Source organism: Staurois parvus, unplaced genomic scaffold (genome assembly GCF_062004578.1).
Source record: "Staurois parvus isolate SC_StPar_1 unplaced genomic scaffold, SC_StPar_1.0 ptg000287l, whole genome shotgun sequence".
Taxonomy (NCBI): Eukaryota; Metazoa; Chordata; class Amphibia; order Anura; family Ranidae; genus Staurois; species Staurois parvus.
The window spans coordinates 9,683,488-9,689,487 of NW_028318083.1; positions in this window are offsets into that span (position 1 = coordinate 9,683,488).

The window sequence follows — 6,000 nt, forward strand, 5'->3', positions numbered from 1 at the left end:
GCGTAAGCAGCTTAAATTGAAGGCCATACAGAGGCCTATGTTAAAAAGTCCCCCCAGCAGCAGTGTGGGGAGACGACTATCAAGAGTCCAATGGCAGAGTGGCGGAGCAGAAGCAGCTTCAATTGAAGAAGAAGAGGATGAGGATGAAGAAGAAGAAGAAGAAGAGGATGAGGATGAAGAAGAAGAAGATGAGGATGAAGAAGAAGAAGAAGAAGAAGAGGATGAGGATGAGGATGAAGAAGAAGAAGAAGATGAGGATGAGGAAGAAGAAGAAGAAGAAGAAGAAGAGGATGAGGATGAAGAAGAAGAAGAAGAGGATGAGGATGATGAAGAAGAAGAAGATGAGGATGAAGAAGAAGAAGAAGAGGATGAGGATGAGGATGAAGAAGAAGAAGAAGAAGAAGAAGAAGAGGATGAGGATGAGGATGAAGAAGAAGAAGAAGAGAATGAGGAAGAAGAAGAAGAAGAAGAAGAAGAGGATGAGGATGAAGAAGAAGAAGAAGAAGAAGAAGAGGATGAGGATGAAGAAGAAGAAGAAGATGAGGATGAAGAAGAAGAAGAAGAAGAGGATGAGGATGAAGAAGAAGAAGAAGAAGAAGAGGATGAGGATGAAGAAGAAGAAGAGGATGAGGATGAGGATGAAGATGAAGAAGAAGAAGAAGAAGAAGAGGATGAGGATGAAGATGAGGATGAAGAAGAAGAAGAAGAAGAAGAGGATGAGGATGAAGAAGAAGAAGAAGAAGAAGAAGAGGATGAGGAAGAAGAAGAAGAAGAGGATGAGGAAGAAGAAGAAGAAGAAGAAGAAGAAAAAGAAGAGGATGAGGATGAAGAAGAAGATGAGGAAGAAGAAGAAGAAGAAGAGGATGAGGATGAGGATGAAGAAGAAGAAAGAAGAAGAGGATGAGGATGAGGATGAAGAAGAAGAAGAAGAAGAGGATGAGGATGAGGAAGAAGAAGATGATGAGGATGAAGAAGAAGAAGAAGAAGAGGATGAGGATGAAGAAGAAGAAGAAGAGGATGAGGATGAAGAAGAAGAAGATGAGGATGAAGAAGAAGAAGAAGAAGAAGAAGATGAAGAGGATGAGGAAGAAGAAGAAGAAGAAGAGGATGAGGATGAGGAAGAAGAAGAAGATGAGGATGAAGAAGAAGAAGAAGAAGAGGATGAGGATGAAGAAGAAGAAGAAGAAGAAGAAGAGGATGATGGTGAGGAAGAAGAAGAAGAAGAAGAGGATGAGGATGATGAAGAATAAGAAGAATAAGAAGAGGATGAGGATGAAGAAGAAGAAGAGGATGAAGAAGAAGAGGATGAGAATGAAGAAGAAGAGAATGAGGACGAAGGAGAGGATGAAGAAGAAGAGGAAGAGGATGAGGATGAAGAAGAAGAAGAAGAAGAAGAGGATGAGGATGAAGAAGAAGAAGAAGAAGAAGAGGATGAGGATGAGGATGAAGAAGAAGAAGAAGAAGAAGTAGGATAAAAATAAGAATTCCAGTACAGCAAAAAGTGTATCTGCAGAGAGCTCCGCTATTTCTGACAGTTCTCTGACAGTTCCTTCACATTTACAGCGGTTGAAACATTGTATCTATTTGTTTCCGAATAAAAACATCTGTATCCTAAATGGAAACAAATAGATACAATGTTTCAACCGCTGTAAATGTGAAGGAACTGTCAGAGAACTGTCAGAAATAGCGGAGCTCTCTGCAGGGACACTTTTTGCCGGCTGTAGAAGGGATGAAAATCGGCCGATCGGGGAAAATTCGATTCGTGCATCCGAAGTTTGCTAATTTTCGGATTCGGCGCGAATCAAATTTTTCCTAATATTCGAAACGAATTCCACTTCGCCAAGTTCGATTCGCTCATCTCTAATTGTAACTATATGGACCCAGTCTTTGTAAAAAACATAGCTCTATCAGTCACACAAAACAGGTTCACAGGCTATTGCTTTGACAAACACATTATCTCTTTGTGTAAGCCAAATAAATTGCTACATATACAATATACTTCTCATCAGTCCCTTTATGAATCCCATACTAATTGTAAAGGAACAGTTCAAAGCCCCCAGAGGTCAGATGACTGACTTCTTAATCATAGTGGAAGAGTTGCTAAGTTCATAGCTGTCAATTCACACAGGAAACTCAAGACTTTTTTGTGGGTCCTCTCCAAGTTCTCCTGGTTGTCTAACAAATCTTGTAAATCTCTAGAACAGTGGTCTCCAAACTGCGGCCCGGGGGCCTGATGCCGCCCTTTGCAAAAGTTAACACTCATATTTACACAGACATTGCTAATTATGTTATGTGTGAACTATGAGGACTTAGGAGGACGCTTCCCAAAATGGCAGGCAATGTGAGCTTTCAATATATTTTAAAAAACGTGTAGCTTATTAAATGTAAGCTGCTTTATTATGTTTAAGAAAATAGCAAATATGTTTTAAATCAATTTAGAGTTTAATAAATTGAGTGCTTTTACTGTTAAAAAATATGTAAACTCAACATTTCATATTCCCGATATGTGCCTGCTGTACCCTATACTTGTATTAAAAAGTATCCTCTTCTCTTTGTATTGCTTCCTTTGTGTGAACTCTCTGGTGTTCCTAACAGTCCCTCTGCTTTCCTATTAAAAACTGACCACACTAGGCAGGTGAGCACAGTGTGGTCAGTTCTCTAGCTGTGCTGGGAACTCAGCCTACTCTCCTCCAACGATCAGACTTGGGCTGATACACCCCCCCCTCGGACAGCAATTTACTGGGAATGTCGGTGTACTGCTGTTTCTCCTCCCCCAGCGCTATATGCAGCTAGAGCAGAGGGCATGTGATCACTTATAAGAAAGGGACAAAAGGTATTTATGTTTTTTATATGTATACATGTAGGTTTACATATACTTTAAAAGAATCGCTTTGCAATATTTGAAAAACACATATGTATGAAGTAGAACTCCATAGACTGATCAGTCTCTTAGCCCCATACAAATCTATAGGGTTCTACTGCTAGTGTGCAGGCAGCGGGGCCTGTACCCAACATTTATTTACTAAAACTGGAGAATGCAAAATCAGGTGCAGCTCTGCACAGAAACCAATCAGCTTACAGGTTTTATTTTCAAAACTAAATTGAACAAGCTAAAGTCAAAAGCTGATGTACCCAAAGAACCCCCAGTGGGACTTTAATGCAGCAATATGATCATACATATATTGAAAAAGACATTTGGTTAAAAAAAGATTATCAACTTTATTACATACACATTTCCATGGTAATGTTAAATACATGATTTCTAAAAAGAATATTGCTCTGACAGTATTCTTACAAGAAAACTCTTAATACAAAATATGAAACCACACAGAAAAGAAAGAAACAATTCCCACCGCATTTCGATCATTCCATATTCTAGATCTTCCTCAGGGGGCATGAAAGACAAAGGACTTTCTAATGAATATATAAACAATCATAAATGAATATACCAAAAATAAATAAACAGATAACCCCAAAAATGTTTTCACATAACCAAAAGATTTTGTACTTACAAAAGCATATGTCAGAGCAAAAGAAAGGATGACTTCCAGGATGAGAGGCTGGACACCATGCTCCAGTGGGGTGCATCATCCAAGAGGGCAAGAGTGGTAAGATGTGAGTCATGAGACAAGGACTGACAGAGGGGCACCAGAACATCCCCCCAATGGGACTAAAGATGTTCATACAGTTTGTAATGGGATGTGGCCTTTAATTTGAAGCCCCACCAGCTCACACCACCTTCCTACACCACCTTTCTTCTACTGCAACTCACACTATAATCCCTGACCTGGCAGCTTGCAACCATTGACCTCCGCTGCTGGTCAGGAGGACTGCTACTAGTATTTGTAGCTACAGTTGATAACACCTAAATGGAGGCACCATTCTCCACTGCTCCTTCAGTCCCTCACCACCACTATACCAGCACCCCCCATTACCATTGTACCAATGCTTCTATACTCATCACTACTACACTGACATACCCTTCCATATTCAGATTGATCAACCAACAGGCATACTTTGGCTATACATTGTATGAAATAGTAAAGTGTTACTTCTCTTTTTCCACTATTCCACTAATATGCTATCCTTGAATGGTGCCTGTTTGTGTGGATAGATCTCACAGACCCTCCTTAGGGGCACCTGCAAACATCCACCAACTATTCATAAACTGTTTTTATTGTACACACAAAATCTTAAACAGAAATGTAAATTATAAAATCCATATAAAACCTCCTAGACAAATCCCAACCAGGGTTTCATCATAGATTATATATATCATATATTCCCTGCAATACATTCATACAATACATGCATGCATATCTATGCTCAGATCACTTAAAAATACATCATTATGCAGTCAGATTGTGCTTGACATCTAATATATTTGGCTTTCACCATAAGGAAGGTAATCCTCAGGGCCCCTGAAATTGGACTTTGCTGCAACATTCATCTGGTGGTATCTCTATTTTTAATATAGGTATATGCCCAGGTATATATGCACAGTTGCACCAGGACACCATCCAGTCCTTTGCTGATAATACATGTCCTGGCCCTGTCCTTCGTGGAAGCAATGCCAACTTTATTATCAAATCCACTCTTCCACTTGGCGAAGGTTCTGGTGATCTATTTTTCCAACAGGTTTAGAGCAATATCCTGTTTGGAGAGTGCCAATTCACGGAACCCTCCAAAAGAGAGCTACAATAACTTTTGTAAAACTACTGAATCAATATCATGTTAGTTAGGGTATATGATATATTTGTCAGTTTGTGAGTTTGCATTTTTATTCATTCCACAACACTTTTTGGGCACTAAAATATTTTTGATTTCAAAACACAGATAGTAATCAGCAAAGGAAAGTGACCATTTGTATGCATTAGTTTCACATCTGGTACAGTTGGCAAGGTATCATCCTAATGTATTTCCAAAGTTATCTTTTTGTAGATTGAGAAAGTATAGGAATTGCAAGTTACAATCATTTTATTTATTTTCAGTAGTTTTATTTGGAATGGTAAACATGCAATTACACAGAGTTTCTTTTCTAATGTTTTTTTCAGCATTATAATTTAAACTCTGTTAGCATGTGGGGAAATGCATGAAGTTATTATTGCTAATGTCACTCATGTGTGTACAGGCCCCTCATTGCCAAAGGCCAAATTACTGCACTGGGCCCCAAATGCCATAGGATAACGTCCCTTCACTTGCCAGTCACACCTGTCCTGATACTGACTATAGAGTCATTTTAAGGGGAACAGAGTTGAATGCTATTTCCCTCCACCAGCTCTTCACCACACAATGATTCTCTGTTTCAGTCCTGTTAAGTGCTGTGGTGCTTATATATTTCATTATTTCAATTGTGTCTCTACGTCATATAAACAACTAATATCTCTGACCCATACATGGTAACTTCACGGATACACTCCTGATCACATCTTACATGGTCCTCACTGTTCACTCACTGTTTGAGTGTGGGTACATGACCAAAATATATTGATTGCTTGGGCTAGAGAAAAGTGTAGAAGAAATGAGACTGTGGTTTTGAATCCAGTTAAAAAATAAAAGAGAATGCAATTTTTTTTTGAATGATTGTTTTGGATTCCCAACATGTTGACCTGTTATACCAACATGGTGGTGAAACTTTAACTGATTTGAACATGTCTGTTTAGTCCAAGGAAAGTGTTCCAGCATTCAGAACCTGAAAAAAAATACGGAATCCAAAGAAGAGTTTGTACAGTTATTGCAGAGAGGAATCTATATGACTATATTACGTTGGGTGGAAACCCTACTCAACCTAATGTTCCTCTATATCCAGAAAAAGCTGACTTTTTCACAGTGTTGTGCTCAACTGCATAATGCACCAAACACCATGAAGTTGTCACATTAGATTTTAATTCTTTCTGTCACTCACCAGATCCACCTACATTATTGGGCTGACTCTGTAACTAGAGCATAGTGATTTGTATACACTCTTAGATTAGCCTACACTCCAAGTGGTCCAGTTGT